Below are 12,979 nucleotides of genomic sequence, written 5' to 3'. Positions count from 1 at the left end.
TTACAGGTGATGAATTACCACCTATGCTTGGTTTAGGATCATCACTGCACACAGAGCTCCCTAGAGCAGGTGGCCAGGAACTGACAGCAAAGCGAGTTGGTCGACAGCTAATGCTCACAATAAAACAAGAGACTAAAAAGTCGCAGCACATAACTGTTATGCACTTAAGTCTGCACAGAGCTGATGTGAGTCATGTAACAAGAGGGACCAGCAGCCCTACAGAGTTGTCATTGTCCCCACAACATCTCTGTGATAGGCTGGAGCCACTGCTGATGGGCTGCTGTCACCGTCGGTGTCAGTGGAGAGGCACAACAGCACAGGCACTGCCTGACCTTGCGGCACTGCCTGGTGCTCCAAGATAACTTGCAGCTCTGAGTTTTTTGCATTTGTCTTTTAAGTTTCCCTTCTGACCTTACTCCCTTCCTACTGGGCTTCTTGGTCAGAGCATGCTTGCCTGACCAATACAGCAAAAGGTTAATTAATATCCAAATTCAGCAAAGGCCATGCTCTGGAGAAACGCAAGGTCATGCTTTGGACGAGTGGCTGAACTAGAGACCTCCTGAAGTCTTCTCCAACCCAAATAGTTTTATGGTCCTGGGAGATGACATTCAAGCACTGCACTGTTCATTCTCCTGTAGTGGATTTACGTGGCAAGGTTTTGGTAGCAGGGGGCCATAGGGGTGGTTTCTGTGAGAAGGATCTAGAAGCTGCCCCATGTTAGGTAAGGACCCCACTGCTGACCAGAGCCGAGCCAATAAACGATGTTGTTTTGCGCTTCTGTGAGAGCATATTTAAGACAGGGGAAAAAACGCTGCGCCACACAGCAGCTGGGAGAGTGAGAGGAGCGAGGAACAGCCTTGCAGGCACCAAGGTCAGTGAAGAAGGAGGGGGAGAGGTGCTCCAGGCGCCAGAGCAGAAGTCCCCTGCGGCCTGTGGTGAGGACCATGGTGAAGCAGGATGTCCCCCTGCAGCCCATGGAGTACCATGGTGGAGCAGGGTTCCACGCTGCAGCCCGTGGAGGAGACCACGGTGGAGCAGGTGGCCCTGCACCGGTGGAGGCTACCGCCTGTGGAAGACTCCTGCCCGAGCAGATTCCGGGCCGGACCTGTAGCCCGTGGAGAGGAGGCCACGCAGGAGCAGGTGACCTGGCAGGAGCTGCTGCCCGTAGGGGAGCCAGGTTGGAGCAGTTTGCTCCTGAGGGATGGACCCCGTGGTACGGACCCATATCTGGAGCAGTTCTGGAAGAGCTGCTGCCTGTGGGAAGCCTGTGGGATGGGGGGGGAAGGTGCTTTTGGTTTCTTTCCTTTGTTTCTCACTTCTCTAGCTTGTTAGTAATAAGCAATAAATCTTACTATCTCCCTATGCAGAGTCTGTTTTGCCCGTTACAATAATTACTGTGTGATCTTCTCGTCCTTATCTCAACCTTTGAGCCCTTTTCATCGTATTTTCTCCCTGTTCCTCTTTGAGGAGGGGGAGTGACAGAGCGGCTGTGGTGGAGCTCGGCTGCCCACTCGAGCAGAACCATGACAGCTGGCAGTGATAATATTGAAGAGAGAAGCCTGAAGGCTATCAAATGGGACTTTATGGGACTGGGACGGGAGTGGATGGAGCAGGAGTACAGGTGGTGTTTTTGTCCATCCCTGTGGTGGCAGGGAGGGGTACAGAGAGGACACGGAAAGCCCACCTGATAAACATGTGGCTCAGAGGCGGCTGGTGCCAACACAGAAATTTTGTGGTTTTTTGACCATGGGGCGCTTTACTCGGCACCCGGCCTGATGGCTGCAGACAGGTCCCTATCTCTAAGGGGAAAACAGATCCTAGGCCAGGAGCTGGCAGGGCTCATTGAGAGGGCTTTTAACTAGGTAGGAAGGGGGACAGGGCTGAAACAAGGCTTGCTGGAGGTGTGCCAGAGGGAAACAATGGCAAGGCTGGGAGAGAAGGTAATGGCCCAGCTGAAGTGCATCTACACTAATGCACACAGCATGGGTAACAAACAGGAGGAGCTGGAAGCCATTGTGTAGCAGGCAGGCTACGACTTGGTTGCCATCACGGAGACGTGGTGGGACCACTCTCATGACTGGAGTGCTGCAATGTCTAGCTATAGGCTCTTCAGAAGGGACAGGCAGCACAGAATGGGGGGTGGTGTGGCTCTCTATATTAGAGAGTTTTTGATGTTGTGGAACTCGAGGCTGAGACTGGGAATGATAAGGTTGAGTCCCTATGGATTAGAATCAGCAGGTTAGGTCTCTTCCAACCTAGATGATTCTGTGAAAATGAAGCGTTTGTAATGTGAGGTGTGTGTAGAAAGCCTCAGTGGAGCTGGTGAGGGATGACTGTGCAAACAGGAGCAGAGGAAAGGCTGAGTCATATCCCCCCTCCCCAAGCCCTAAATTGAGGCAAGCGTAAAGAAAATAGTTCTCCAAGCTGACAAAAAAGGAATAGAATCCCCATAAAGAGTGCCAGTAGTGACAGCAGAAGGGGAGAGACAAAAAAGGCAGCCTCAGGTTGTAGCTGGAAGAAGAGTCGTCACGAGCAGGACAGAGCATCCTCCTCAGCTCTGCTAGGAACTGGGTGTTCACAAATCACTTCTGTTAGCAGCTCCAAGCCCTACATCCAAACAAGGTCACGGGCCCTCAATGATGTCAGAATGCTGCCAGTCTGGACCTCCACCTCAAATGGAAACCACAGCAAGCCCAACCAAGGTTTTGGGGACAGACTTTGTCCATTCCCTGGCCATGAAACACTCTCCACAAGCTTCTAGGCAGTAGCACACCACAGGCATTAACTATCACCATTAGAAACAGCAGTAAAACACCTGATTGTCCCAGAAGGTACATGGCAAGGCTCAGCTCAAGGCTGGGGAGCCTGTTGGGACTGCAGGATGTCACAGCAGAGAGGCAGCAGACTGGAGATAAACCTGCCACCAGCTTTGTACTGCAAGCCAGGTGGTCACAAGCGAGCACCAAGCCCTGGGAGAGAACAGCGCGGCTGCATGGTCAGAGCACGGGCAATAAGTACAGGTTGACAAATATAAGGAAACCCAGGGCACAACCAAACCCCTCTAGCACAGTGCTGTATGGGGATGCTTCATCACTTCCCAGCTGAGCCTCTCCTGAAGGCACAGGACCAGCTCCTGCTGCTCTCCAGTTGATCCCCTTCCCAGGGCTTTGTACCCATCTTTATCTGCACAAGTCTCAACCCACCCCAAGTCCAGGGGTCCTGCAGCTGCACAGCCTGAACCCTACACCAGGGATGTTCCTATTCCTCACCAGCACCACAAACACAGATGGGGAAGCATGGTCAGATGCCTTCCTGCACCTTCAGTCCCACCAAGGACTTGCAACTTCTGCTCTGCAGAACATCAGTCACAGCACCTCCCAACCACCTACTCAGATGCCAGACGATACAAAGAGAGATAACCAAGAAAACCCTATTGAATGCAAAGATTTGGGGCCATCCTCAGGACTATGTACTCCTTGGAGTAGATTTTTCTTGTTATTGTTAGTTTTGGTGCCCCTAAAGCACTCCCAGAACACCAGAGGTCCTACACAGCATGGAAGATCCCCACTGCCAGCTGACAGCTCCAGCCCCTTCTTCATACTCCACATAAAATGCTGAGCTGGAGGTCAGCCTGAGATGGCCAGGAGGAGAGAATGGCACCAGGACAGAGGGGTCCAGGCAAATGTGAGGCTCAAAGCAAAGAATAACCTGTGGGGTAGCAGGGCTTACAAAGCCATCAATAAACCAAGCCCCAGCACTGCTGCTCCTGCAGTGCGTGATCACCATCCCTGGCAGCACCTCCACAGCCAGCTCCTTCTTCCTTTTGTTCAATTTGTATTATTTGAATAACAAAATGCTTGCGAGGGTACTGCCTAAGGCACTCCTGAAAGCCAACATTCCACCTGGCCCCAGCTCAGCTCCAGAGTTTTGGGACACCCAAGAAAAACAAACATCCGCAGGCAGCCCTATAACAGGGCCCAGTTTCATACTGATTTGTGACCCACATTCCCCACACTCCCCACTGTGCCTACAACATGCACACCCAGACCATTCCCTCTCCCCCGTCACCCCAGATGCAAAGCTCCCTCTGGGACCTTCTAGCCCTCATCCCTGCAAGAAGCAGCACGTATTTGGGTTGGTTGCAGCAACACAAACCCCAAATCCCTAGTAGGTATCAGCAAATTAACTGACCCACTCGCACCCAGACAGTATTTGAGCTCACGACTGCTGCAGCCTCTCTTTGTGGTCAGGAAGAAATTTGGATTTCCCTCTTCCACCCTTTTCCTTAAAGCATAGAAGATCTTATCTGTGAAATCTGCGCTCCTCTGTCTGATCTGGCTGAAATTAATCCCTGGGTTAAAAAGTTTCGAGTGATGGCCAGTCTGACTGCACAGACCTCATCTCTGTAAACAAAATAATAAAAACAAAAAGCACAGAAACAGAAGCTTCAATCTGAAGTGGCTGTTGCCACTTGATAAATCAATCTCTCACCCCATGTAACGCAAATTTGTGCTTAAAAAAGCCACATAAACATCCTCCTTCAGCTGAGTGCAGCCGGGAGGGAGCTGATTCCTAGAAAGATGCTGTGTGCTCTGCCGGCACTCAAAAAGCAGGGAGGGAGGGCAACCAGCACCCTGGGGTTTTAATAAATTCCTGTACTATTGGTCTGCTGCAGGATTTATGGTTCAATTAAATGGATACGCTTAGCCAGGCTACCATCCTGCTGCCTGAGATGGCACATGCTCCAACCCTCCCCAAACCTCCGGCAGACAGCTGGCCGATATCCCCCAAAACACTCATCCAGGTGCAGGATTAACCCCATCCCCACAAGCACTGGGTGAGCGGAGGCAGTCAGATGGAGACGGGTCAGCAACCTTGGCATTAAAATCCCCCACTGCTGGCCCCTTCCCACAGCACAAAAGACGGCAGTGAGGCAGCGTGAGAGAGAACAAAGCCATCAGCACAGGGTGGCTGCAGGCTGCGGCACCGCCATGCTGCCAGGGGGACCAGCCACAGCTGCTGAACGCGTGGTGGGAGGGTGGAAGGGAGGGGACACCCCCTCGTTCTCACCGCCCCCCAAATCCTTTGTCTGCTTCCCCACCTGCCAGCCAAGCACTACACTTAACTGTCGGTGTCCTGCCCACCACAGATGCTGCCAAGAGCAGCCACAGAGGCAGGAAAACACGAGCAGCGTGGGGACAGCTGGAGCAGGGCTGCAGGGAAGGGATGGCAAGCTGGCTGCTCGCTAGTAGAGCTTTCTAGAAATGTGCCATTAATTTCAGAGCTGCCACCAGGATCAGAGCTGGTCCTGAAAGAAGGGGGGGGCATCATGCAGCACCATGCACCGGGATCCCACGCAGGTTTCTGCAGCAGCTGCTCCCTCTTGGGCATCGGCACTGTGGCCTCACAGCTCGGTGGACCTGGCAGCCCAAATGTTAAACAGGGACAGGGCTTCTCCCCAGCCCCAGACCCTGTGGGTTCCCCACAAGCAGGCAGGGCAGCAGAACTGTGACTGCCACCCAGCTGCAGTACAGGAGCGCATGTTTACAGCATTAGCAGGTCCAGAGTCGCATGTGCCACCGCCCTCTCCTCTAAACCGAGAGGTGAGCTCGATTGCAGATCAAATGAAACCAGAATGATTGCACCAAAGGTAGAACAATGTCAGGAAAACTGCCCTTAAGGATCTCAGCTGGGCCTACAGGACCAGACCTTTAAATGAATCCACTCCTGAGCTCAAACACATTAATCACTCCTTTATCTTCCAGCCAAAAAGTACAGGAGAACCTCTGACAAGCTTTCAAAGCCAACTGTTCTCACCCAACCTAACAGCCCCTGAAAACTACATCTAATTAACTTAGTAGCTTACAACAATGATGTGTGCACATGTAGGGGGAAAAAAAAGCCATTTCAAAAAGCACCACAAGCCTCTATGTACAACCGTAAAGCCTCCAGCTACAGAAATGATTGCTGCAGCTTTTAGAACTGCCAGCATAGCTTCCCAAGCCAGAGAGCTGCAATATAAGATGTCTCCAAGCTGATCGCCCAGCAAGAAGCTGCATTTCTTGGGGCACCCCGCAGCTCCCACAGGCTTTCACCCCAGCTTCTCTGGCCAGACAAAGCTTACCAGGCATTAAGCACCAAACATTTCCTATTATTAGCCTCCAGCTGACAACTGCAGCCCCGCCACAACAGTTCCTGCTTTTTTTTCCCCTCTTGTACAAACACCAAAGATGGTATTTGGAACGGCAAGGTGGGTATGGTATTTGAGTCCCCTTCCAGCTGCAGGGGGACGCCACACCACCCTCCTGCTCTGGCTCCTGCAGCCCAGGAGCCCGGTGCCCTCGGGATTTGCCTCTGGCCGTGTGATGGAGATGCCTGCACACAAAAGCAAGCCCCGTTAACAGGGCAACAGGCTTGGCTGCACCTACACTACAGCATGGCCCCACTGGTGACCAGAGGACACACTTCTCTGCGAGACAAGAAATCCTTTAAAATTAATCTTAAGATGATTCCTGCACTGGAAAGCACTCAGATGTGTTTCCACAGACCACAGCACCTCCTAAAATTGCTCACTGGTGGCCCAGACTGTTGTGGTTTAACCCGGCTGGCAGCTAAACACCACACAGCCATTCGCTCACCCTTCCCCCTCCCTCTCTGGGATGGGGGAGAGAAATGGGAAAGTGAAGCCTGTGGGTTGAGATAAAGACAGTTTATTAGGACAGGAAAATAAATAATAACAATAATGATGATAATAGTACTACTACTACTAATGTGTACAAAACAAGTAATGCACAATGCAATTGCTCACCATCCGCTGACCGATGCCCAGCCTAACCCCGAGCAGTCCGGCCCCCTCCCCCCGCTAGCCACCCCTATCTGTTGTTCAGCATGACATCAGATGGGATGGAATACCCCTTTGGCCAGTTTGGGTCAGCTGTCCTGGGTCTGTCCCTTCCCAGCTCTTACTGCACCCCCAGCCTGCCCATTGGCAGGACAGTGAGAAGCTGAAGCATCCTTGGTTTGGTGTAAGCACTGCTCTGCAACAATTAAAACATCAGCATGTTATCAGCACTCTTCTCGTCCTAAGCCAGAACATAGCATTCTGCCAGCTACTAGGAAGAAAATTAACTCTGTCCTAACTGAAACCAGGACACAGACATGACAACGATGTCCCCACTGTGCAGACCCCAGCCAAGCCACTCACCTCCCCACCAACTGCCCTGGCTATGCTGAGTAGCCCTTCACAGCTCCTCCAGGACTTCCCAAGTTCGAAAGCAGAGTTTTTGGAATGAGTTACAAGGCATGGTACGCCCAGCTAGCAGCTCCCTGTGGTAGGTTGGGGAAACCTGTGGGAGACGTGCCTTCTGCTCCGGTGTTGGGAAGACAATGCTTCGACACAGGCTGCGCAAACCCATCCAGGGGAGCTAGGCCACTCCAGAAAGAAGAGGAAAGTTGTTTTTTTTTTTTTTTTTTTTTTTCCTTTTGCATAAAGGCCAATTAAAATAGTTGGGCACTAGGGCACATCCTCAGCCGAGCCACTCCCTGTCCCCAGCACATCCCAGGGCAGGTCCTGCCACCCACATCCCTCTGCATCCTGCCACCACAGTGACAGCATCTGATGGGTGGCAGGAGGAACCCAAGCCAAGTCAGCTTGTGGCCACAGGGCAGACGCCCTCCTAGAAATTGCTGCACGCTATTAAATGCTCCTGCAGCAGGCTGCTTGCCAACAGGTGAGGCAGGATTTGGTCCCACAGAGGTAGCAGTGTAATTGAGTCAGCACAGCTTCTCCTGCCACAGGACAAACCAATTTGTTGTTTGTTTGTTTTTTTTCCTTCTTTTGCCATGACTGCTAAGTGCCTGGGGAAAGAGGAGGCTGTGGGCTGCCTTGTAGGAGTGAAGAGACAGAAGCAATGGCTTTCCTGAAGCACGAGACTACTCCTCATCCATCTGTGGTCTCTAAAGCCTTGGAGCTCCATGGACTACCTCAAAGGAGGCCCTGAAAGCTAATGTGGAAAAGCAAAACATCTCACATCCATTACAGAGATGCCATCTCCATTACTAGCTATCTTTTCGGGATCTCTCAGTTGGAGCACAGCAACAGTAGCTATGCAGAGCTGAGAGAGGGAGTGAGGAGAATCTTATCAAGTAGAGATAGAGCACTGATGGCATTGAACTAGGCTGCTACTTAGCGTCTTTGCTAACTATGGTGCATTGTGCAAATTAACTAAAGCAAGAAGCCTTGGGCCCCTTACCAAGGTCAGCCTCCTAATAAGAGCGTGAGCCTATCTTAAGAAACTGGCAGAAACTGGTCCCGCGGATGGACAAGAGCCAAGGAGCAACCGAGTCTGCGCAGAGACAAGAGGTCAACTAGCAGTGATGAGGAAGAGTCATCAATCTTCATCCCCACGATCCCCAACAACCACCACCAGAATACACTGTGCAAGCACAGATGGAAGGAGTTTATGGAAATGACTCCTTGGAACTAATTGTAATATGAAGCGGGGACAGGTTATCACAGAATCACAGAACTGTAGGGGTTGGAAGGGACCTCGAAAGATCATTGGGTCCAACCCCCCTGCCAAAGCAGGTTCCTCAGAGCAGGCTGCCCAGGTAGGCCTCCAGACAGGCCTTGAATATCTCCAGAGAAGGAGACTCTACAACCTCCCTAGGCAGCCTGTTCCAATGCTCCATCACCCTCACCGTGAAGTTTTCGCATGTCAGTACAGAACTTCCTGTGCTCTAACTTGCAGCCGTTGCCCCTCGTCCTATCCCCACAAACCACTGAGAAGAGGTTGGCTACATCCTTCTGTCCCCCACCCCTCAGATATTTATATACACTGAGGAGATCCCCTCTCAGTCTTCTCTTCTCCAGGCTGAACAGGCCCAGGTCTCTCAGCCTTTCTTCATAAGGAAGATGCTCCAGGCCCCGTATCATCTTTGTGGCCTTCCACTGGATTCTTTCTAGGAGATCCCCGTCTTTCTTGTACCGGGGAGCCCAGAACTGGACACAATACTCCAGGTGAGGCCTGACCAGGGCAGAGTAGAGGGGGAGGATCACTTCCCTTGACCTGCTGGCCACTCTCCTTTTAATACACGCCAGGATCCCATTAGCCCTCTTGGCCACAAGGGCACACTGCTGGCTCACGGTCAAATGAATATGTATAGGCGTATTGTGAAACTTCATGCATATGTAACTCTTTGCTGCATATAACCAAGGCAAGTTGCCGCATCAGGTGCGCACGACTGGCGGGACTACCCCCCATGCTGCCCAGCGCTGAATAAACATACCTACTTTACAGTCTTACTGATTGTGGAGTCTGTTTTCCACAAGTCATAGCCAGCAAAGCCAGACCAAACATGGGACAGCCCAAGGCAGATGTGGAAGAAACAAAGCCTCTCTTTCCAGCATGGAAGCTGGAAGATAGATGCTCAAAAGCTTTAAGAACACCCAATGGCATCCCTGTTTCAGTCTGAACTGACCAGAAAATGTATTTCTCTTACAATCATTAGCAAGGCATCCATTTTATAATTGACTATAGATACATACATTTATATAACTTATATGAAGTGTAAATTAAACAGCCACTCTCTCAAGTAAACATAAAATTACTGGCTAGCTACACTAGCCCTTCCCTTCTGATGACTCAAAGCACTAATTGCACTCCAGTAGCAGAACTGTACTTTCTCCAAGGAGTTTCACAAGGACATCCTGAAGCATTTATGGACACTACTTGCCCATAAGCTTCAACACTGCACAGATTTTCCAGATGGGAACAGTTGTCCTTTCCCCAGCCTGAAAAAGAGCTACTCCAAACACACCAGCAGACTGTTAACTCTGAAACTTAACAACATCATAGGTAATGTAAACATCTGAATGCTTCTGCTAAACTGAAGAACAATGATGCAATTTGCAGTATTCCACTGCTCTGCAATTTAGCAGAAATATTCCAACAATATGCTAAGTGTGCCCAAAACAGTTCCTGAAATATAGGATCCCAGCCCCAGCTTTCACAGAAGCCACAGGCCTTGCTGTACGTTTAGGTACAATTCCTCACAAACACGCAGGACCTTACTGAAGGCTCACTGTGGAGAACGTTTCCACACTTTGAACATGATCTTTCACAGCTCTCAGGAACCCTCCACAGACAATTCCCAGCCCAGTTGTGCGCAAGGCTGACTCAGCTACAGGAACAAGCATGTGAGAGCAAGCCGAACGCCTCAGACAGCTCACTCCTCTCACAGATCCGTCTGCAGAGGCAGGGCTGGTGTTCAGTTCATCTCCACAAATGATTTTGCCAGCCTCCTGCAGCCCTGTCAGCTGGGGAGCCCCTGGGGGCTGCTCACCTGAAACTCATCATTTACCACATCACCTTCACCATCTAACTTCTGCTCCTTTGCCTCCCTTTAAAAGCAATTTGAGATTTTTTAAGTGATAAAAAATATTTCCTCAGAGCTGGACAAAATTATTAGTCCCACAGTACTTTAACTGTGACACAGTCAATTCTCAGAGTGCTCCAGTGCAAGCTCTGTAGAAGGAAGGCCCAGAGCTCAGAGGGAAAGAGCTTTAAATACAAACACAGCCCAAGCCACCCAAAACAGAAAACACGTGCATCTCTGCCAAAGAAAACACAGGCTACAAATTTTACTCTGGACTTGAGGGAATAAAACCCAGTGCAAGGTTTTGCTTTTGGACCTCAGGATCAGCTAAGTGCAGAATTAAGCCTTTATGGTCGTTATAAGGAAAAAGAACATGAACCTACACCACACAATGTGTTTTTTTTTTCCATGTGGTGGGGACAAAGTGTGAACATTTGCATGCCAAGATCACAAAAAACATAAGCAGAGCGCGATGCTTCCCTCTCCAACATGCATGACATCCCCTGCTGTGCTGGATGCTCTAATGGTGTGGTGGTTTTACTGTGCTAGGCAACTAAACACCACAACCGCTCTCTCACTCCCCCTCCTTAGATGAGGAGTACAAACGGCACCCACCATCAGAAAGCTTTCTTAGGTTTGTAGATGGAAGGAGCATTAAACCACCAGAGGAAGAGTCTGGAAGCTCAGTACCTTGTGTCTCCTCTCATACCTTTTGTTGCTGTAAACAAGGCTGGCTTTTACTACAGCAGTCCCAGTGGTGGCTGTGACTCCCGGCAGCAGTTCGCACCCCTCCAAGCAGTGGAGGAGGAACAGCATGTGGAAGCAAAGGCAGCACAAAAAGACAAACGAACAGAGCCTACTATTTCAGAGGAGCAACTGTTTCTGCTTTCCACCCTGACAAAGCCATCCAAGGGACAGCTGCACATGCAATGCCACCTATGGGCACAGAAGCTCAGCCCCAGATTTGCACCATTCCAGGGCCAGGGACACCCACAGCTTGCCCTCACATCAGATTACATGCTGGAAGCAAGCCAGCAGCCAGAAATACCACTGTATGTGTCTCCCCAGGCTGGCATGACACATGCCATGCTGTGGCGAGCTTGGATGCAAAAGGGGCAAGGAAGGTTTTGTACTGCATCCCTCCTCTTGTAGGGCACACCTGCATCCTCCAAGAATGCCTCTCAGCCTCATTTTCCAGAGAAACGACTAGAGGCACTGATTTTTGAGGTGCTGGGACCCCAGGGTCGCTCAGCAGCCATGCCTCCAGGCTTACAGCACGGCTCACAAGAAAACTGCCAGTGTGTGAGCTCTCAGGTGCCAAGCATGGACCCGCAGCCGGGCTGGAGAGCACAAGCACCCTACAAGCACATTTGATCCCATGGCCACCAAGGCCACACACACCACCACCTGGCCCAAAGGGAAGCTTTAGGTCCAAATCCTTGTCCTGTTGTGGATACTACTGCCACCCACCCATCACCTTGGCACCCGGCTGCAGGCAAGGGCAAGGGCTAGGGCAGGGCAAGCGTTGGGGTGGATGCAGTGCCACGGTGGGTATGTGGTGTCATAGGGGGGTGGAGGAGGAGGTGGGGCACATAGGAACAGCAGGGAGGGTAAGCAGCAGGTGGAGACCGCCCTAACCACCACCCGGCCCCAAACGCTGCCCACGGGAGCCAGGCTCCATTAGGGCCACACACCACCCCCGCACGCACACCACCCCGGCAGCGGGAGCCGGCAGTGCCCCGAGGGGACCGCGACCCCTCCCCGCCCAGGGCCCCGGCCCCGGCCCCGCGGCTCCGGCCCCTCCCCCGCCCCCGCCCGGTGCCTGGTCCCTGTCTTACCGTGGGCGCTGCGGCGGGGTAGGGGGCGCCGCCCAGCCGCGAGCAGACAGGGGCCGGCTCGGCACGGCTCCGGGAGGCGGCCGGGCACCGCCCCTCGCCCCGCCCCTCTCCCCGCCCGGCCCGGCCCCCGCTGGCCCTGCCGGGAGTTGTAGTTTGGGAGCTGCCGGCCTGGCGGCGGTGGGCTCCGGCCCGCCTGGGGGAAGCTCCCGAGGGCCAGCAGGAGGACCCTAAAGCTAGGAATGATGCGCAACCTTGCTCCGATTTGGGCGTTAAATTGGATTAAAAAGATCTCCTTCCGCCCCGCTCTGCTGTATTTTTGGCTGTGTGGTTGCCATGACAACCTTGCACACACCCGAGGGCAGCTGGAAGTGGGGAGCACAGAGTTAGTTTAGCACCGGGGTTATGCTTTCAGTCTCTTTTCGGCAAGGGGAGCAGCCTGGAATGGCGTGGTTTTATCCATAACCCTACCGGGGTTTCATTATTAATCCAGCAGCATGGGAGCTAGGCTGAGAAGAGAGGCAAGACCTACTTGTTATAAATGAAGTCTCAAGTCAATCTGAATGTTGTAATATTTATAAAACAAATATTTCTAAAAGGTATAAAAGGCAAGTAAACAGCGCTGGGTGTGCGGGGAGTCTACGCTCCACCAACACGCACACACGAACATCAAACATTCTAAATATACAGAACATTGCTTTACATACTAAACCCGAGTATGCCTATACATACGTACAATCAGGAAAGGTAACAAACAATCCTTTAAG

At 51.9% G+C, this 12,979-nt stretch overlaps 1 protein-coding gene across 11 annotated transcripts in view; it reads right to left on the bottom strand.

Annotated features, from left to right (window-relative positions):
* Positions 1-12,321, bottom strand: part of CTIF (cap binding complex dependent translation initiation factor) — a 168,910-nt gene extending 156,589 nt beyond the window's left edge. For all 11 annotated transcript variants that reach the window (XR_011090717.1, XR_011090719.1, XR_011090721.1 and 8 more), the window contains exon 1: positions 12,216-12,321. The gene's annotated coding sequence lies outside the window, so the exon portion shown is untranslated. The remainder of the gene's footprint in view (positions 1-12,215) is intronic.
* Positions 12,322-12,979: the final 658 nt, after the last annotated feature.

Source organism: Anas acuta, chromosome W (genome assembly GCF_963932015.1).
Source record: "Anas acuta chromosome W, bAnaAcu1.1, whole genome shotgun sequence".
In the NCBI taxonomy this organism is placed as follows: domain Eukaryota; kingdom Metazoa; phylum Chordata; class Aves; order Anseriformes; family Anatidae; genus Anas; species Anas acuta.
This window is presented reverse-complemented; position numbering and strand designations above follow the sequence as displayed.